This window comes from Panthera leo, chromosome C2, assembly GCF_018350215.1.
Source record: "Panthera leo isolate Ple1 chromosome C2, P.leo_Ple1_pat1.1, whole genome shotgun sequence".
Taxonomy (NCBI): Eukaryota; Metazoa; Chordata; class Mammalia; order Carnivora; family Felidae; genus Panthera; species Panthera leo.
The window spans coordinates 83,034,798-83,057,082 of NC_056687.1; the positions used below are offsets into that span (position 1 = coordinate 83,034,798).

At 41.3% G+C, this 22,285-nt stretch overlaps 1 long non-coding RNA gene and 1 pseudogene across 2 annotated transcripts in view; one reads left to right on the forward strand and one right to left on the reverse strand.

Moving 5' to 3' along the window:
• Nucleotides 1-22,007, forward strand: part of LOC122230004 — a 58,529-nt gene extending 36,522 nt beyond the window's left edge. For both annotated transcript variants that reach the window (XR_006207241.1, XR_006207242.1), the window contains one exon: nucleotides 21,456-22,007. This is a non-coding gene — a long non-coding RNA (uncharacterized LOC122230004). The remainder of the gene's footprint in view (nucleotides 1-21,455) is intronic.
• Nucleotides 11,784-17,281, reverse strand: LOC122230003 (annotated as a pseudogene).
• Nucleotides 22,008-22,285: the final 278 nt, after the last annotated feature.

Sequence of the window (22,285 nt, forward strand, 5' to 3'; positions counted from 1 at the left end):
AACATTTATTGAGTGCATGGTTGCATAACATTTATGAGAATTATTTAATTGAATCCACAAAACAGCCTTATGAAACTGCAACTGTTAGTCTTCCACTGTTTAGTTAGTCTTCCAACTGTTTCCTTTTCCAGGAAACAGAGGCTCAGGGTTGCTAAGAAACTTGCCCACGGTCACATAGCCAGTAGGAAGCCCAGAGGTGCAAGGTGAACCCGGGTAGTCTGGCTCCAAAGAATGTGATCTTCATCACAAAGCTATACTTTCTCTGTTTGGGCAGTACTGCTACTGGTTAGGCTCTTGAAACCCCTTTGTAAGTTCCTCCCCTGATTTGTTAAGGTAAGCCATATATTTGTTTCTGTTTGTTTGTTTGTTTTGCTTTTATTGAGATATAATTGACATATTATATTAGTTACAGGTGCACAACAAAATGATTTGATATTTGATATATTGCAAAATCATCACCACCATAAGTCTAGTTAACATGTCGCCATACAGGGGTGCCTGGGTGACTCAGTCAGCTGAGCGAGTTTTAAATAAACTTAAAAAAAATAATAAAATAAAACAAAACACGTTACCAAATATAGTTACAAATTTTTTTCTTGTGATGGGAACTGTTAAGATCTACTCTCTTGGGAACTTTTAAGATCTACTCTCTTAGGAACTCACTACTAACTGTAGTGACCATGCTGTACATTACATCCCCATGATTTATTTATTTTATAACTGGAAGTTTTTGCCTTTTGACCCCCTTCATCCATTTCATCCTCTCTTCTTATTTTATATGCTGTAAAGAGGCAATATAAACATGTTCATTTTTGCCACTTAGAGAAGGTATAAAGTTAGTGATGCATATGGCTGTAGAAAGCTGTTTTAAGAACTGTGGTAATCCAATAAAATGCTGGAGTGTGACACTGTACAATGACCCACTCCCCACTCTTCACATTGTGAGAAAGAAATAAGAAGCAGCCTCTGATGTCCAGAAGTGATCTGACACTCACAGGCCATTTGTTCATTTGTAAACAATCTTACAGAATACCAACCTCAGACATGATTATCCTGAGACCGTGACAGAATGAGACAAAACAAGCCTACTTCATAATTTTGTCTATTCACATACAAAAATAACTATGTAAAACCACAAAATACCAAATATTTCCCCTCTTGCTAAATGAATGACTATTACTTTTTATGCAGTCATACCCCTGATTTCTGACAGCATTCAATTTTGAACAAATCCTTCCTTCTTTAAAAAAAAAAAAATTTTTATGTTTATTTATTTTTGAGACAGAGAGAGACAGAGCATGAACGGGGGAGGGTCAGAGAGAGAGGGAGACACAGAATCCGAAGCAGGCTCAGCACAGAGCCCGATGCGGGGCTCGAACCCACGGACCGCGAGATCATGACCTGAGCCGAAGCCAGATGCTCAACCGACTGAGCCACCCAGGCGCCCCCAAATCCTTCCTTCTTTATGCTCTCCCTAAATCACCCAAAGGGAAGACCAAATCCTAGAACAGGTTCTTCTAATACTCTTGTACTGAAATACCCCATGGTTACCTATGGTTTGTGTTCTCCCTTGTTGTAATGAGCAGTAAAGCCAACTTGTTTAACTACACGTATGTTTCTGGTGGTCTTTGGCAGAAGGGCATTGACAAATGAAGTGGACATTTCCCCTACATTCCTGTCACTGCCATATATATTGTCAACTACTGCTTTCTTCTTTGTTGGTCTAGAGTAAGTTCAAGCAATTGAGCATCAAAATAAATACCAATAATAGTGGATTTAATTTTTTGAATAACATGATCCATGAGTATGTATTTTTAAAGTTTTTATTTATTTTTATTTTGGGGGAGGAGGGGCAGAGGGAGCGGGAGAGAGAGAATCCCAAGCAGGCTCCATACCCAGCACAGAGCTGGTGGCAGGACTAGATCCCATGACCATGAGATCATGACCTAAGCCAAAACGGAGTTGAATGCTCAACAGACTGAGCCACCCAGGCACCCCCATGAATATGTACTGATATAAATGAGTAAAATAAAAGATAAAGCTCTACTTTACATTAGAGTGCCAGTGAATAAAGGTAGAAGAAATGATGGAAATAGAAAATAACGATTTGGTAAAGATCCTCGAGTAAGTAATTCGTACAAGAATCACTATGGTGAGGAATGGGATAACTACATAGTCTAAAAACATCTTTCTGAAAAACTCTTATTAATTACTTATTAGTAAACATAGCATACTTGATAATTACCTTTAGTTACTAATTAACTACTAATTTAACTACTAGTCAACTGATTCGTTTAACTACTAGTTAACAGTTAATATCATCAATAAAGGGACAAATTGACATTGTTTATTTCCCTTGATGCACTGAGAAGAACCCAGCATCACTTCTGGGGTATTCCTGCAAAAAATGCATAAATTATAAGTAAATGTTAGACAAATACAATTGAGGAGCAATCTAGAAAATAACTGGCAGTACTTTTCACAAATGTCAAGATCATGAAAGACAAAGAGACTGAGAAACTGTTCTAGATTGAGGGAGACTGAAGGAGACTGAAGCTAAATGCAGTGTTTATTTCTGGGCCGAATACTGCACCTTATAAGACATTACTGGAACAAGAGGCAAAATTCAAATAGGGCTTATAGATTAGATGATAATCTTGGATTGATGTTAATTTTCTGATTATGATGGTTATACTGTGGTTGTATGAGAGAGTGTCCTAGTTTTTAGGAAATATGCACTGAAATATTCAGGGTTAAGGAGTCATCAGTTCTGCAACTGTTTCTCAATGGTTTGGAAATATCCATGATTGAGGAATCCTGGTGAAGGGTACACAGGCATTTGTAGTATTTTTAGAAATTTTATGTGAATTTAGAATCATTTTTTAAGAGGAAGAAAGGAAGAAGAAAGCAAAAGTAAATCTAGTAGTTTTGCATGTGTCTGTTTTCCTTTGAGCCAGAACTGAGTCATGGGGTATTGGCCTCCAGGAGAGGGCAGCAGATCTCTTGGTCATGTGGCTGGAGCCTTTGGTCATAATTTCAGTTACTATTTCTTTTTAATATTGACATCACATTTTTACTTCTTAAATTTGAATCTAGCATCTTCTGGGCTTCAACTGGGGATCACTGATCACTGATAATTTAATTAATATACAGATGTTTAGGACTTACTGAAGACTTACTGAATCTCTTTACTTGACATCCTTGATATGTTCTTGGTATATTCTTACAATAAGCTTGGTCTATGCATGATATATAAAGTTAGGATTATTATATGGTAGGTCTCACTATTTTTTCTTTGTTAAAAGCATGTTCATCCATTTTTATAAATTAGATGTAATGTTCACTGTCTTCTTTGAAAATAGAGTTAATCATGTTTATAATTGTTTTTTCTAAGGTTTTTTTTGATTGACTTTATTATATTGTTTTGCATGCCGTAGAAACAACCAAATTTCCTTATCATTTTGCATAATTTTTAGTATATGTGCTGCCGAAGTGAGCACTTTGCATAATTTTTATAATGAATTCTTATAAGGTCTTTCAGTTTTGAAAATTATCAATAATAAACTAGTAAGCTAACTAAAACCATTTAAATCTTCTGTCATATACAGCTATTTTTTTTTCTTTGATGCTTCCCTGAAAGTTTTTCAATCAACTACAGGCCAGTGTATTTTATATTTAACAAAGGAATGTTTCAGAATTCTATGGAAACGGACTATTCTATATACTTTGGAGTACAGGTTTCTGATGGCATTGCTTAAACAATTTTGAAACCATACTAGTGGACTCAGTCAGGATTTCTAGAACTCTAGAGAAGCCAATGGGTTCATGACACCACTAGCCCAAGATCCACTGAAGCAAGAATTAGTTACATAGGACTGATGAATTGATGAGGGATGATTACTGTTTTTGTTTAAACTATTGTTGATATTTTTGTAATGTTCTATTTTGTGGATATTTAAGTTATGTAAACTTATCTTAAACTATCTTAAACTCTAAACTCTTAAGCTATCTATAACTCATAGCAATTTAATAATTATAACTCTGCTTTTTTTTAGACTCTGCTTTTGTACACCAAATGAAACATTTGTGAATGATAGCTTTTTCTCCTTCCCTGAGCCCTCTAGAATTTGTAAACTCTTATTAAATAATCTTAATTTCATTACAATATAATTATCACATTTTCATAACAATATAGTTATTGGCATAGATTGAGTAAGAATCTGTCCTCCTTTTTACCAGGACATAATTGGAAACACTGCTTATGCAACCAAGGCCTTGCCTGGAGTGTTATATTTGGGAATAACACTCCTTTAATCAAATATGACCAGACACATCTAAGGAGCTAGGTTAACTTTATGGAGCCAATGCTTACAAACCCTTCCAGGAAAATTGGTTGGTACTTAGCTTACAAGGTTCCCAGCTTCTGGGTGGGTAAGGTCACTTTCTTGCCAGACCCAGGAATCTTAGGATATTTGGGGAGATTTAAGAAGAGACAAATTTACCCAATGGGTACTGTAGCTGAAATCTGGTGTTGAGTTCTTGGTGTACCTAGATTCAAGAGGCTTTTATTATTTTATTTTATGTTTTGGTTTATTTATTTATTTACTTATTTCACACCCAACACAACCCACCGTGGGGCTTGAACTCATGACCCTGAGATCAAGACCTGAGTTGAGATCAAGAGTCAGATGCTTAACCAGCTGAGCCACCCAGGCACCCATCGAGAGGCTTTTAAAAGTCAAATTTGAGGTTTTGGGGGAAAGCTTTCAGCAAAGCAAGTTTAAGAAGGCCTAAGTGGCAAACTATCACTCTTGTTGCACCTGTATAACTAGTGAAGTTAGAGACCAGCCTTATTTGTGATAAAAAATAATCTTCCTTTGAGATTATTTTTGATCAAAAGGGTGGAAATTATAGAAAAAAATGTGCACTTCAATAAGAAATTATGCCTTGTCTATAGTAATGGTTCCCAGCTTTCGTATAACAATCCTTTCATTATCTCTGTGCTATATGTCAACTCTTTAAATTGCAGGTAACTGGTGAATATTGTCAATGACAAAAACCAAACAATTAAGAAGACTGATTTTACTTAGGCTGTTGCAGTAGGGAGATCACCCATATCCATAGATCAGCGTATGTAAGCAGGGTGGTTTTGCCCTAGACTTTTTATAGGGAAAAGTAAGCAGGTTATAGGTGGAATGATTTACAGCTGGGCTTGTTTCCCAATCAGGGGAAGTCTCAGTCAGTTAAATAGGAAATGTTTACCTTTGTGTCTAGCTAGTTTTTGGAGATAAATAGCTCTAATCTCAGTTAGTCATTCATATGACAAAGAGCTGGGAGTTAGAAGATCTGTGTCTCACCTTGCCAGTGAGTTCAGGCAAAAGGGGAAAAGTCTGTGTTTGGTCTTGTCACAGGTAAACAAGGGAGGCACCTGTGAATCCTACAGGAGTCATGAGAGAATGGACAGTGAGTGAGTCATTTGGGGAAAGGTGGTTCTTTTCTGAAACAAAAAAGGGTGAAGGGATTTCAGAAAGCAAAGAATTGGGAAAATTTCTTAACCATTGGTGTTTTCTGGGAACACAGGGCTCAGGTAAAGTAAAATTCAACATTATCAATATGCAAACTCTGTCTTGTCCTATAGAGTTCCAGTGGACTTCCCTCCTCCTCCTGTGGAAAAATTACCTCTATTTGTAATTCAGTATCTTTACTCCATATAAATTTGTGCTTCTTGACTTTTCCTTTGAACCGGTTATAACACCTGTCTGCTTCTCTCATATTATATGAGTTGAATCCATTCTTCAATATGTATTCCCTTTTATACGAGAGTCATGATTTTGCCTTTTCCTGAAAATTGTCTTTAAATGGTATAATCCATATAGCTTATTCAGATATCACCAGTTATGCATGCATTCATGTGTGTGTGTGTGTGTGTGTGTGTGTGTGAACAAGCCAGTTTCTAAGAGTCCCAGTAAGAGGCCAGGGAATCGTAACAGCTGTGGAAAGCCCAAAGGCCAATGGTGGCTACAGTGAAGACTGACACCCAGAGGCTAAGAGTTATCAAATAGAGTGAGGTGGGATAAATCCTTTGGTAGAGATCATTCTGGATTCAGAGTCTAATGCTTAGTTTTTCATATTCAAGAATTATTATTTCTGCATTCCTTGGCAATGACCTACATGTGTTAAAACATAGGATTAAGAGTTATACATAATTGGGTTCAAAATGGTTCTATCATTTACTTGCTGTGTGGCCCTGGGGAAGGATCCTAACTTCCTTCTACCTTGGGGTCCTTATCTGAAAACTGGGAATAATGTTAACACCTACCTCATAGAAGTGTTGTGAGGATAAAACAAGATAATGGATGTGATAGACTTGGCATATAGAAAGTACTCAGTAAGTACTCATTTTTTAAAGACTTTTAAAAAAATGTGTGTGTTTTTTTTTTATTTTGAGAGAGAGACAGAGAGAGACTGAGTGTGAGGAGGGGAGGGACAGAGAGAAAGGGAGAGGGAGAGAATCCCAAGCAGGCTTTGCACTGTCAGTGCGGAGACTGACACAGGATTTGATCTCACAAACCGTGAGATCATGACCTGAACTGAAATCAAGAGTAGGGTGCTTAAAAGACATGAATAGACACTTTTCCAAAGAAGACATAGAGATGGCTAACAGACACATGAAAAAATGCTCCACATCACTCATCATCAGGGAAATACAAATCAAAACCACAATGAGATCCCACCTTACACCTGTCAGAATGGCTAACGTTAACAACTCAGGCAGCAACTGATGTTGGCGAGGATGCAGGGAAAGAGGAACACTTTTGCACTGCTGGTGGGAATGCAAACTGGTGCAGCCACTCTGGAAAACAATCTGAAGGTTCCTCAAAAAATTTAAAATAGAACTATCCAATGACCCAGTGATTGTACTACTAGGTGTTTATCCAAAGGATGCAGGTGTGTTGTTTTGAAGGGGCACACGCACCCCAATGTTTATAGCAGCCCTATCAACAATAGCCAAAGTATGGAAAGAGCCCAAATGTCCATCAATGGATGAATGGATAAAGAAGATGTGGTATATATACACAATGGAGTATTACTTGGCAATCAAAAAGAATGAAATCTTGCCATTTGCAACAACATGGATGGAACTAGAGTGCATTATGCAAAGCAAAATTAGACAAAGACAAATATGTATCTTTACTCACATGTGGAATTTAAGATGCAAAACAGATGAACATAAGGGAAATTATAGATAATTCTATATTATCACCCCCCCTTCCATGAAAACTGTACAAGCCACCATGTCTCTATTTTACTTCAGACTCCTTAATATTCAAACAAGCAGAGAGCTTGCTCAACAAAGGCAGGTGGAATAATAGTTCATCTACTTGTCAACTTCAACAGTAGGTCAATGATGAAAACCACAGGTGCGTGTTGATATGCATTCTTTGTTATTTTTGCTTTGTTTTGTTTTTTGCAGATTTCATATTTCTTTTCATGTAACTTTTTTAATAAAGGTAATTCATTAAGTCTATGAATGTAATTTTATTTATAGGTTTTTATACATCTGTTCACATAAATGATTTTACAACTCATCTGACATGTTTGTCCAAATTTTAGTCGGGAAAATATGGATAATGTAGGTACACTCTTAAGCTCTTTTGCATACCTAAGGTTACCAACGATCTCAGACAAGGTCTGGGTAGGGTCCCCACTAGAGGGCGGTATAGAACTCCCGAAGGGCCGGCAGACCCCAATTCTTTTCTTTGCGTCTTCCTTTCAGCTTTGCCCTTCTCCAAGGATCTGTTAATTCAGGATTGAGAAAAATTGGGCATTTGTAATCTAAAAATCTCACATTGCTCGATATCTTCAAGATTCAGATTTGCCATTCTACTAAGATCCTGCACGCTGCAGGATGGCAAAGCTCCCTCCTGAAGGCAAACATGCGGACTGCTGGAGTTCTTTCAAGATGCAGGGCTTTTTGTTACCAGTACATCAGCAGCATTGATCTGAGGTGGTCGAGTTGCTATTCACGCTCTTTAATAAACTGCTCGCTTTGTTTCCTCGTCTATTCAACATCACTTGGTTTGTTCCATTACCCCTTTCAGGGTGTTGTGATGCATTTGCATTAAGTCATTTCACTTTGTGTTTCAGGTATCTATGGACATACACAAATCTGCCTTTGTCGTGACATTGCATTGGTGATCTTCTTTCAGAGACTAGTAGTTTGTTAAATAACTTGTAATATAATATCAAGACAAATGTTGTAAAACCTATTTTAAAGTTTACAGGGCACTGTTTTATAATTAAATGGGTAAACTCATAGTGCATATATAGTAAGTAATTCTAGCAATAACTTTAATGCAGCTTTTAATTTTGTTCTGTTTTAATTCTATATTATCACCCCCTTTTTTTTTGAGGAAGGCAGTATGCATGGGTGAGTGAAATAGTTTCTGTGATCAAAACCATTTGAAAAATTCTGTTCTAAACCCTTTGAGTGGATTGTAAATGTTTACCCTTACAATTCCTAAACATTATACAATAGCATCAAAATAAGCAATATGGGACTCTCTTTCCAATTTCTCACCTTGCTCATCCAAAGATCCTGGCTACCCAGATTTACTTCTATAAATGCCGTGCCTATCATGTTTCATCCCAACCTCCCCTTAGGACTAGATCAGTATGAATCCCAGGACACATCTTATCATTATATGATCATCTATTTCTCAGCTAACACAGATGCCACTTTCTCAGAGAGGCCTTCCTGGAACATCCTGTTAATCTGTGTGTCACTCTCTGTCCTGTTACACTCTTTATTTTCTTCAGAGCAATTATCAGTATATGAAATCCTCAGTTTGTTACTTTAGAAGATTAGCCTCCTCTTGTCTGTTTTACTTGTTTATCCCCAGAACTTAAAGTATCTATTACATAAATAAGCACTTAGTAAAGATTGAATGAATGAATGAATGCTTTACTCCATTCATTCCATGTTACTCTTCTGGGCACCAGATGACTAGATGGTCCGTAGAGGTAGAAGCTCTCATTTGAGCCTGATAGCATGCCCCATGTGCAGGAGCTCCACCTGCCAGGTGACCAACAGGGGTTACCAGCTACCCCAGCCTTGCGTTTTCATCTTTAATTGCAGAAAGTGAAGCAGGGCTGCTATATTCTTCATTGCAAGAATCCTCCATGGGTAATAGTCCAAGGTTCTGAGAACTATTTATCTTAGGTATAATGTCTCATTTCCCATCTCCTATCAAGGATCTCTGAGTTTATCTGACTGGTAAATGTTTCATATCATTAGAGATGGTGGAAACTGTGTCTGACTTGAAGTTGTGGGTGATTTCCAACTCAAGGAAGCATGCAAAGCTGACAGGTGAGTGGGGAGCTGCAGTCCGTGGGCCCCTGGTGAGTCATATGATGGTGGAGGAGGATCAGGGACAGACATTGATGAAAACTGAATATATGGAGTCAGGAGTCAGAGAGTCAGGGAGATGACAGCAGGGAGCAGGGGAATGAGAGAGTAAGCAGGAGAGAAGTGATGGGCACAGATAATTTCGTGGTGGGGTTATTTATTTTTTGTTATTGTTTAGCAATTTTATTGAGATATAATTTACATACCATCAAATTCACCTATTTAAAGTGTACAGTTCAATGGTTTTTTAGTATATTTATGGAGTTAGGCAGTCATCACCAGTCTACTCTTAGGACATTTTTATTATCCCCCAAAGAAATACTGTACCCATTAGTGTCATTCTTTGTTCACCTGCCCCTTTATCCACCAAGTCCTAGGCAACCACTAATCTACTTCCTGTCTCTATAGATTAGCATATTCTGGACATTTCACTTAAGTGGGATTATATAATATGTGGTCTTTTGTGACTGGCTTTTCTCTTACTTAGCATAATGTTTTCAAGGTTTATCCATGTTGTAGCATGTCTGAGTGTTTCATTCCTTTTTATAACCAAATAACAATAGTATTCCATTGTGTGGATATACAAAATTTACTTATCTATTCGTTGGTTAATAGACATTTGGGTTGTTTTAACCATTTTGAATAATGTTGCTATGAACATTGTATACAAGTTTTTGTGTGGACATATGTTTTCATTTCTCTTGGGCATGTATCTAGGAGTGGAATTGCTGGGTTATAGGGTAATTTTATGTTCAATACTTGGAGGAGCTGCTGAATTGTTTTCTGAAATGCCTGAACTATTTTGCATTCTAGTGTGGGGCTATTTCTAGTGGATGATTTTATGAGTTTGTTCTGGACACTTGAGCCTTCTGAGTACCATGAGAATGAGTGTGTCGTGATTCTGCCTCGATCCCACCGTTCAACTACTGCTGCACAAACACCTGGGCCCCTGAGGCCCAACCTGCTTTGATTCTGCCCAAATGTAACTCCAGAGGTGCATTGTAATTAGACCCAGCAAGTCCTCCATCTGTTCATATATTAGTCATCCTTCAGAGTCCAAGTCAACACTGCCTCCTCCACTAGCTCAGTGGTTTCAACGCTGGCTGCACATTAGAATCTCACGGGCAGCTTCCAAGTATACCAAATCCAGGGTCCACACCAAAGGTTCTGATTTCATTGGTCTGGGATAAGCCCTGGGGGCTAGGATTATTTAAAAGTCTCTTCAGATGATTCCAATGCGCAGACAGGATCAAGAACCATTGCTCCGGCTAGAAGAATCTTTTCTCCTCTGAACTGTACAGCAGTTTCTTTATTTCTTTTTTTAATCTTTATCTCATTTATTTATTTTGAGAGAGAAAGAGAGCATGTGTGCAAGCAGGGGAGGGGCAGAGAGAGGGAGAGAGAGAGAATCCCAAGCAGACTCTGCACTGTCAGCTCAGAGCCCGATGTGAGGCTTGATCTCATGAACTGCAAGGTCATGATTTTTGAGTTGATACCAAGAGTCAGATGCTTAACTGGCTGAGCCACCCAGGCTCCCCTACAGCACTTTCTTTTTAATAGCACTCACCAAAACTTTCAAAACACATTCTATATTTAATTGAAATTATTTCACATATACATTTTATTTCTCCAGCTGGGCCATAAGCCCTTGGAGGACAGAGCTCTGTTTGAGTCATCCTCAAGTCTCCATTTGTCAAGGGACATTTGTTTATAGCACCACCTGTGCTCCACCTGGTTCTTTTGTGGAATAACAGCATAGGAACCAGCCAGGCAGGAAGTTATCATGAAGCCTCCCCTGGCCACCCACCTAAACTTTCAATCTCCTCCCCCATTTCCCATTCTTCCTTCCCTAATTTGATTTTCCCCCTTGGCACTTAGCACATACTCCATGTTTCGCATATTTATCTCCTTTATTGTCAGTCTCCACCTACCCTCAATGTAAGCTCTGTGAGCACAGAGATTTTTGTCAGTTTGGCTCACTGCTGTATCCTCAGCACTCAAAACAGTCCCTAGCACATGGTAGGTGCTCAATAAATATTTATTAAAAGAATAAGTAACTAGGTTAGCCTATATTTAAAAAGAGTTTTAACCCCTTTCCTCTATACCAGTCGATGAGTTATTATAAAGTATTCCTTTTCCAGTGAAAATTATATTTCTAACATAAACATGTATATTCTGAATTCATTATGTTTTACAAATATAGTCCTATTTCTAAGAGAGTCTGCAGAGGTTCTATTTAAGCCCCGGAGCAGGGATTCTGGCATATTTGGGACTGTGTATGCAAATTAGAGCAGAGGAATGGGGTCTGGGATGGTCAGTTGACGCTGAGAGAACTTGAACACTGGGTTGCTCTTGCACCATTAGAATTCAGCTCCTAGGTGTTCCATAGAATGATGACCGTGATAATGGAGGAGGCCAAGAAGATCAGATAGAGGCGGAAGAGGAAGGTGTCCATCATGTGGCTGAACTGCACCCACAGGTCAGCTAGCTGGGTGCTTGTCAATCCTGAGCCCCCATTTAGCTCTGCCTCTCTGGATCCCAGCTCCTTCCCTACCAACTGTCCTGGCTCCTTCAGTCCTGTGGAGAAGACAGAGACTCAGCTATGAAGTGGGAAGGAGACAGGTTTGGGGAAGTGGGAGACTGGGGACTCTACACCCAGTGTAGAGAATAGGGGCAGTGCAGACTTTCCTTACCAGGCAGGTGAGTGGACATGAGGCCTGGACCTGTATTCTCATTCCAGAGTGCAACAGGGCAGCACTTCCCTGGGCTGGTGCAATGGAAGAGCAGAGAGTAGAGCCACGGAGGCATGGGTGAGGGCTGGGTGGAGGCCATGTGCAGCAGGTAGGTGATGAAGATGGTCTCCAGCAGGCTGACCACCATCAGGGACAGACACAGGGCAAAGTAGACACCTGGGATAGGGGTAAGGAACATGTGTGATTGAGGCCCAGAAGAACCACCAATCCCCCCTTTTCTGTGTCTCACACAGAAAGCCCTTTCTGAGATGACTGCTTTTTCCTTTCTGCCTTAGCTGCCTTGGCAGGTTGAGCCAGTGCACCTGTCTACCCTTCCTCCTTTCCCTGTCTCCTACTTTCCAACAGTGAGGAGGTGGGCATACTGATGAGTGGGGTGCCACTAGCAGGAAGTAGTTTATTCATCATGAGCAGGAAGACGTTGTAGCCCAGCAAAAGTGTTATCTTGAATGGGGCACGATTCTCGCTTTCTGCTGGCAGGTAGAAGCTGAGGGCATCAATGGAAATCAGAAAGCTGCTGGGTACCAGAAGGTTTATGACGTAGAGGCTGGGCCTGCGCCTGATGGCCACCTGGGGGGGAGGAGAGAGCAGAGAACCAGGTGAAGCTGGGACTGAGGGGAAATAGGGATGATTCCAGCCCCTTCCTTCCTTGATGTTCTCAACCCAACAGTGGCTCTTTCTGGGGCTGGATGAAGAAGCAGCTTTCACAAAAGAAAACCTGTGCCAGTGCTAGCAGGCTCAGAAAGGGGGGTTGATTTGGGGGACTTGGGAGAGAGGAAGGACTAAGGGTTGTGGCACCCAGTGGTTTTCTGGTCACAGGACAAGAAGTGAGAAGCTCTGTGACTTAGGAAGGTCTGATGAGGGAGGTAAGGGGGACAGACACATCTCACAGTCTCTGGGCTTACATAGAACATGATCTGGTCAAAAAGACTGGAGCCCACAGACATCTTTGGGGTGGCCTTGTTGATGCCCAGGAGCTCCCATTCCCCTTGTGTGCGGACGATGTCACGTGACGTGTCCGCTATCTCCCACACCTCCTTTTCCATGCCCAGCAACATGTTTTCCACTGCAGGGGAGACAAACATTCATTCAACACTCTGTTTAGCACCTGCTCTGTGCAGGGCTCAGAGAGATGAACTAGCAAACTGCTTTAGCGACCTCTTTCTGGTTGCCCCATAACACAGCTTCCTTGCTCCTCAGTTGCCTGTTTTCAATTTTGGGCTTTCTCAGAAGTCTTATCTCCTCCTAAGTTCAACTCCCCCACCCCACCACCCCCACACTCTCCTTTTTAGGCATTAGAAAGAATAAATTTGCCTGTGTGTGATGTTTTGTTGTCCCATTGGTTGATCTCATTTTACCCCATCCCAGAACCCCCACTGCAACTCACCTGTGTAGAGGAAAGAGCTAAAGGTGAGTGTGCAGTTCTGCTGGTCAAAGGGGAAGTAGAAGATGTACAGGCTACAGATGCTGGTCACCCGCATTGGTTTGTTATACACAATGTGACCGTCATTAGTCACATATGCAGAGAGGCCTTCTGGGGTCTGATCCACATCCATGCTAAGTGGCAGAAGGGGAGAGAGGCAGGTGCTCTGGGTTTCACATCAGCTTAAGTTTCTCTCTTTTATTAAAGTAGGTTCCATGCTCAGCATGGAGCCCAATGCAGGGCTCGATCCCATGACCCCGGGATCATTACCAGAGCTGAAATCAAGAGTGGAATGCTTAACAGATTGAGCCACCCAAGCGCCCCAGCTTAAGTGTCTCTCTTAAGGTGGGGCTTCCCAATGTTGCTCATTGTGGCCACTCCGCCATCTTTCCTGCCCACCACTTTTTCATTTCTGTGGGAGAAGTTGGTGAGCCGTGATTGTGCTCCTCTCTGAAATAAGTTTTGGTGGCCCCAACTGAATGGGTTTGCCCTACACTGCCCTGGCCTGCTCCTTGCAAAAGGATCTCCACTCCAGTATTCCTTAGTCCTGGTACCCACGATTCCACGATGAAGATGTCTGGGAGCCACAGGTTCTCAGTTGTCACAGTGAGTTTACTGATAGCACCACATTTTTCTGGATCCCAGCTGATGAATGGGTTAGTCCAGATCTAGAGCACAGAGCACAGAAGGTTGGTTATGGCTGATACCTGGAGCTAGTTTATGTCAGCATCTACCCTTCTGTTCCCTTACATATATATATATATATATATATATATATATATATATATATATATATATTCATATGTATGTATTTTTTCCTAAATGTATGTACTACAGGCATAGGATAAAACTTTAACCATTCCAGAAAGTATAATATAAAAAACAAGCTTCTCCTTTCTCAATTCACTCCAACTCAGTTCATAGCCCCATCTCAATCTCCTTTTTAACAGCTTCTTGGTATCTTTCCAGAAAATAAATTAATACATATTCCAGCATTCATTTTTATTTACACAGATAAACTCATACTTTGCACATTGTTATGCATGTCACTTTTTTAAAAAACTTCATTCCTTTTAAACTCTGGTTCCTCTTCTCTTCCTGGTGATAAGTTCCCCTTTCTCTAGCTAACAAAGTCTTATTGGCCTTACACTTCCCACTCAAGGGAAATCTTTTTTTTTTTTTAATTTATTTTTGAGAGAGAGTGTGAGAGAGCGAGGGGCGGAGGGGGGGTAGAGAGAGAGAATCCCACTAGGTGCAGAGACAGAGGGAGAGAGAGGGCGGAGCCTGGAGTGGGGCTCAAGCTCATGAACCAAACCGTGAGATCATGACTTGAGCCGAAGGCAGATGCTTAACCGACTGAACCACCCAAGCACACCGCCCCCGCCACCCCCTCCCCCCCCTTGAATCTCTTAAGATTCAAGAGAAATCTTAAGCTGGGTGCTGGATACCTTTGGGCCCTGGAGCTTAGTTAGGGGTTCCCAACTGCACCACCCCCCCCTTCTTCCTATATTTTCCATTGATGTCTTTCAAAGTTCTTTGGCAGCTCAAAAAGCTATTTGTCATCAGTATGGGCCCTATTTTGGTTGGATTTGTCTTCGCTCTGGCACTGCCAATGTCAACAAATGTGCTTTTTGCAAACAAGACCAGAAAAAAAAGGAAAGAGAAACAAAAGAGAACAAAATTGGACCTACATACCATCTTTAACCACAGATGATGTCAGCAGCTGAAGTTGTGCATCCTGACAAAAAAAGTCCCCATTTAGGATGATTAATGCCTTGAGATCAGGTCCCAGTCTATTTCTTGCCTTTGTTTCCTACGTGGTCCTGTGTGTCAGCTTTCAGTCACTGGTCTCAAAAGAAAGGTAGGTCCAAAAAATGTAGGTTGTATGGCAAACGTAAGGGAAAAAACCAGCATGGGGCCCACTGGAAATATTTTTTTTTTTTATCTGCCTACAGGGGCAGAACTCAGGACAAATGTTCCCTTTAGAAACATCATGGCAGTGTTCTCCTTCGTGTCTCTCCAGCCCATAGGATGGACATCTAACCTGTAGGGCATTTGAAGACTGATTGCTCGCCACTAGACCAGTGCAAGGTTGGGTTATCAGGGTGAAGACTCCTTGTTCCCTACTGGCAGCCTATGGAAAGAATGTAGAACTCACCACATCCAGGATGGCAGACAAAGTGAAGGAGATGTTGACCTGAGTGGGGATGCTGTAGTTGATGACTGGACGGAAGTCCTTCTGGTTAAATATAGTCTGGAAGACAGCAGGGTCCACCCCATGTCGGTGAAAGCCTGAGCAATTGATGGTGAAAGTGTTTGACCTTCCTGTAGAGAGCAGAGGCCCCGTGAGGTGGGAATAGGGCTTTCATGTTTTCTAAGCGAGAGGAGTACCAGGGTTGAGGCCTGAGAACCTCTCTGCAGAGAAAGAAAATGTGGACATGGGTTGAGGCACGTGAGCCCCTCCTTCTGGGCCAAGACTTCTGAAGGCCAACTCCTTCCTGCCAGGCTGGAGAGGATGGGCTGGTCTGGTAGGCAAATGGTGGAAGTTGATGTGGTAAGCTGAACCTGGGCTCAGCCCTTTCTTCCTGTGCTTTGCTCCCATATAAAGCCTATTCAAATTCATATGCAAACAGCCTCTGGGGGGAGTCCTATTTCTTCTGTAGTCCCAACCCTGAAGTTTTGGCTTTTGTCTGACCATACATTTTTCTTTCTAGCTCTGTTATGATTCATTCTTATAGTCACTGAACAAAATTTCCCTAAAATTTTGTTTCTTAATTTCCTCTTCCCACTTTTACATTTCCCCATGTCCTGGAAGGAAAAGTTTAGAAAGAAGTAAATCATGAGTACATCGTAAGTGTGATGTAAAGTATGTGGGAACTTAATGTTGCCCTAATGTGAATTTATCAACTACCTACTATGTGCTGTGCTCTGTGCCCTTCTCAAATTCAGTGACTTCCTCAAAGATCTGTGGGAGCCATTTTCATTATCACCATTTTGAGACTATTTCATTGATCATCTACCGTGTGCTTGGTGGAGATGTACAATGAAATGTAAAAGCCCGTTGGCCCCCTTCACCCACATCCCAGCCCCAGATGACTGTGGTTATTCCTATAACTGCGGCCCAGCAAGTTCTTTCTCGTACCTCATCCATTACCTCCCCATATCAGCTGACTCATAAGGTACATGGCCAAACTAAGGAGAAACTTATCCCAGAGGAAGAAAACATTTCCCTTTCCCCTCCACATCACCTCCTCTGCAATATCTTCCTGAGTGAGATGGGAAAGGAGCTATGTTATTGCCAACAGGACCCAGATCACCCTGTTCATAGTTACTATATCTTGGCAGAAAGGAAAAGTTGGACACTATAAAGGGGTGGGATTGGAGAGGTGGTAAATGGAAGGACAAACAGTTTAGTAGATGCCTAGGCAGGCAAATGAGAGGGGGGTTGTGTGTACTGATCAGTGAAATGGGTTTTTCATCTGTTTCCAAGGAAGTCAAAACATAGATATTACAGAGAAAGGAAATGTTTAACCCAGTTATTTTAGATGCTCCTAGTTCTGGAGAATGAGAGGATTTCTGGATTTTGCCCAGAACAGCATATCCATCTTGTCCTGTTCTTGCCCCATCTTACCTGGAAGCAGAAGGTTGACAGTGAGGCAGAGGAGGAATGCCCCCCCCAGAAGGCCACCCCCCTTCCATCCTCCTCTTCTGGACTCTTCTCTGGGGACTCACCAGGAGCCCCCAAACCCTTGAGCTTAAAGGAGCTCAGACCACACCGTGGTTCCTGGTTTTGAATAGTGTGCATGACAGGTGACCACTCCCTGGTGAGAGGCTGTGGCCAGAGAGGTCACAGCAGAGTGTCCTGCTTGCCCCTGTGTAAGTATGCCTTCCGGGCCCCAGACAAGGGGAAGTAAGGCCTAAACCAGGGGAAAAGCACATGTTTAGCAGGATGAGTTTGAAATCTGAGTTCCAAGTACCCTTCAGAAAAAATGGGGGACTTGGGAGATCGGGCAGGTAAGGCCATGGATAAAGGTCTCATCAGGTCCTCCTGAAACTAACTTGTGCCTCAGGGAAAGTGCATGGACCACATAGAAGGGGGTGTGGTAGAGACACCTGCTAATCTTGGGGGGCAAGAACATGTAATTATTTTGTTGCATACTTGGAAATGTATTCTTTATCCACTTGTGGACATTTGGGATTATTGTCAATATTGAGCTAAAAATATGGAGAGGGTAAGTTTCTTTCTCTGGGACAGAATCCGGGCTGACAGATGTCTGTCCCCATGGCCAGCACAGCTAGTATGATCTGCATCATCCCTTGTTTGCACTATTGGGGCAGCTTCTTCAGAAGGTTTCCTCTACCTGTTTTACCCCCAGTCTAATCCTCCATTTTGCCATTCTCCTAAAACAGACCTCTCCTACTCGTGCTTCCTTACCCTAATGTCTCTAAAGGCCTACAGCTCTGGGGCCATGTAGGAATGTGTGAGTAAAAAATCATTTGATGAACTTTTTGAAAATATCTGAACTCCCACCCATCCACCCCTGCGGAAGGTATGTGTATATTTATAAAATTTTTTTTAATGTTTATTTATTTTTGAGAGAGAGCGAGAGCGTGTGCGCTCACAAGCGGGGGAGGGGCAGAGAGAAAGGGAGAGACAGAATCCAAAGCAGGCTCCAGGCGCTGAGCTGTTCAGCAGAGAGTCCCATGCGGGCCTCAAACCCACAAACCATGAGATCATGAACTGAGCAGAGGTTGAAGCTTAATCACCTGAGCCACCCAGGTGCCCCAGAGAATGTATGTATTTAAAAGCTCCCCAGATGGTCTGATTCACACTCCACTGAAAACCTTTGGGCTGGGCTGTGTTACCATACTACAAACAGGATACTGATATCAATATAGTCAAGATATGGAACTTTAACACCAGGATCCTTATGTTGTCCTTTTTTTTTTTTTTAAGTTTTATTTATTTATTTTGAGAGAGAGAGAGGCAGAGAGAGAGGATCCCAAGCAGGCTCCATTCTGTCAGGGCTGAACCCCACGATGTGGGGCTCAATCTCACGAATTGTAAGATCATGACTTGAGCTGAAATCAAGAGTCAGACACTTAACCGACTGGCCACCCAGGCTTCCCCTTATGTTGTCCTTTTATAGCCACAACCACCTTCCTCCCTCCCTATGTCCCCCTACCCTGCTAACTGGCAACCATGAATTTGTTCTCCATTTCTATAATTTTGTCATTTCAAGAATTTTATAGAAATCAAATCGCACAGTATAAATCTTTTGGGACTGGCTTTTTTTCACTCAGTGTAATTCTCTGGAGATCCGCCCAGATTGTGATGGGTATCATTATGCACTCCTCTTTACTTCCCACTGGTATTCTATGGTAGGAATGTCCCACAGTTTGTTCAACCACTCACTTGTTGAAGGACTTTGAGTTTTAAGGGAAAACACTTATTTCTACTTTACTCATAACACTTCTGACACCAAATTGTCGGCTTTTTCCTCACATCGAGTAATTCTGACATTAACTGCCCAGAGTTAGTGCACACCCCTTGGATTGAGGGCTCATTCCCACAAGACTGACCCCCACTTCAGGTGCCAATCGCAACTCCAAACTCCTGTACTTCTGACCGACAATAAATTGGGGATTCCCATAGCCCCCTCCTCAGATTCAATAATTTGCTATAACAGCTCACAGAACTCATGGAAACATTGACTTCTCTTAACACTCTGAAAAGGATGCAATAAAGGATACAGATGAACAGCCAGAGGAAAAGGTACACAGGGTGAGATCTGGAAGGGTCGTAAGGGCAGGAGATTCTGTCCCTGTAGAATTCCAGCATGTAGATGTGTCACCAATCTGGAAGCTCTCCAAACCCCATAGTTTAAGGATTTTTTAGGGAGGCTTCGTCATGTAGGCATGATCAATTTAACTCAATCTCCAGTCCCTTTCCCCTCCCTAAAGGATGGGAATTGGGGCTGAGAGTTCCAAGCTTCTAATCATGGCTGGGTCTTCCTGATGACCAGTCCCCATCCTGAAGCTACCCAGGAGGCCACCAAGAGTCACCTTATTAGAGAGATGCTCCTGTTATTTAGGAAATTGCAAGGGATTTATAAACTCTGTGTCAGGAACTGGGACCAGAGACCAAATACCTATTTCTTCACAGAACTGTTTACAATTATTTGTCTATTACATATAAAGCTGTTATAAACATTTGTCTACAGGTTTTTGTGTGAACATAAGTCTTGTGGAATAAATACTCAGAAGTACAATTGCTAGACTGTAAGGTATTTGCATGTATAGTTTTTAAAGAAATTGCAATACTCATTTTCAGAGTGGCAGAACCATTTTACATTCCTGCCCACAACATATGAGCAATCCAGTTTCTCTGCATTTTTAAGGATTTAAAACTTTGGATGAGGAAGGATTTCTTAAAATAAGACCCTAAAATCACAAACATAAAGGAAAAGTGATAAATTCAGCAATTTAAAAAATCTTAAACTTATTTTCAATAAAGGGCACTAAATGTGAAAAGTCAAATCATAAACTGGGAAAATATCTTTGCAACACATATATAACTGAAAAAAATAGTAGAAAATATACAAAACATACCTATAAATGCATAGCAGTGACAAATACCCTATCAGAAAAATCGACTAAAGACATAAATTGACACTTTATAGAAGAGGAAACACAAACAGCCAACAAACAATGAGAAGAAGATATTCACATAAATACAGGGAACAAACTGCTGGTTGCCAAAGGGGGTAGGCATGGGGGAATGGGCAAAATGGGTGATGGGGAGTGGAAGGCACAGCCTTCAGGGTGGAATGACTAAGTCACAGGGATGAAAGGCACAGCGTAGGGAATATAGTATTTCAACAGTGTTGTCTGGTTCCAGATGGTAGCTACACTAGTGGTGAGCGTAGCATAATGTGTAGAGGTGTCAAATCACTATGTGGCACACCTGAAACTGGTATAACCGAGTGTGTCAGCTATGCTTGAGTTAAAAAACAAATAAGGGGCACCTGGGTGGCTCAGGCAGTTGAGCATTCGACTTCCGCTCAGGTCATGATCTCAAGGTCCGTGGGTTCGAGCCCTGTGTTGGGCTCTGGGCTGACAGCTCAGAGCCCGGAGCCTGCTTCGGATTCTGTGTCTCCCTCTCTCTCTGCCCCTCCCTTGCTTGAGCTCTGGCTCTCTCTGTCTCTCAAAAATAAATAAACATTAAAAAAAAAAAGAAAGAAAGAAGAAGATAAACACTGAGATGTGAGAAGTTTGTGAGGATACCCCTAGAAACTGCTAATGAAAGGAGAGAGTGGGAAGCTAATAGAAATGACAATCTGAGAAGTTAGAAGCATAATCAAACATTGGAGGTGAGTAGTAATCTAGGGCCAATGGTCTGTTTTTTACACACCGTTCATACATTTCCAATGCATACTCTTTTTTTTTTTTTTTAACGTTTATTTATTTTTGAGACAGAGAGAGACAGAGCGTGAACGGGGGAGGGGCAGAGAGAAGAGGGAGACACAGAATCTGAAACAGGCTCCAGGCTCTGAGCTGTCAGCACAGAGCCTGACGCGGGGCTCAAACTGACGGACGGCGAGATCATGACCTGAGCCAAAGTCGGAAGCTCAACCGACTAAGCCCCTCAGGCGCCCCATCCAATGCATACTCTTAACAGAGGTTTACAATAGAAACTGGAGGAAAATGAAATAAAGGTATTATCATAAAGGCTGCTGTTTGTATATATCTTAAGTGGGAGAAAGGATGTCAGAAACCAGAAGCACCCCATCTGAAATTGTGAAATACTCCTAACGTTCCTGATGACATGTCTAGGCTAGTACTGGCTTAAAATATTTTGCTTCATTTTTAGGCCGTGTTTTAGACCACAAGCCTCGCCTCAACTCTAACATACAAACAGGATGTTCTTTTGCAAAGGATATTGTCAATCATAATGGTCTTGCCACTGAAAACTAAAGTCGCATTTCTGTGAGGTGGAAGAACATTGCAAAATGACATCTAAAGGAATACAATGTGGATATGGGAAAGGAAAAAAAAATGATGCAAAAGTCATCTTAAGAAATTGGAAATTCCTCAAAGATGTGGAAGACACTCTCCATTTTACATTATTGACAAAAGTCAAGGAAAGTTTCTGAGTGAGAAATATGTTCGAAGTAATGGAAAGAAGGAAACACAAGAGAATCTGCCACCAGAAATGTTTCTGCCGGTGCCTCTAATTAATGTCTCTAAGAACCCAAAGATAGCTGATGCCTAACAATGGGTAGCTTATTTCCCACATTAGATATGGAAAAATAAAATATACCAGGATGGGATAAAGAGATTACACCTAGAGGTAGTAAAATACTAATTCTTGGTTGGCTGGCATTCACTCATACATTTAATCATTCAGCAAGTCTATGTTAAGCACCTGTGGTATGTCAGGCATAATGCCTGATACTGAGTTAAAAAAATGGATGAGACACTGTACCTGACTTTCACGAAGACACAATCTTTTAGGGGAGGCAGAAATGTAAATAAATCTCTGAAATGTCTTCACCTAATTGGAATATAATTCAGAAATATGTCTTTGGTATTCTTTTGCCTCCATCTTCAATTTCTGTCTCTCCTCAGGGCCAGCTGTTAGAATCTTCCCCAGGATCATATCTGCCTATGAAGGTGTGAAGTACTATTAGTAAGGAGCAC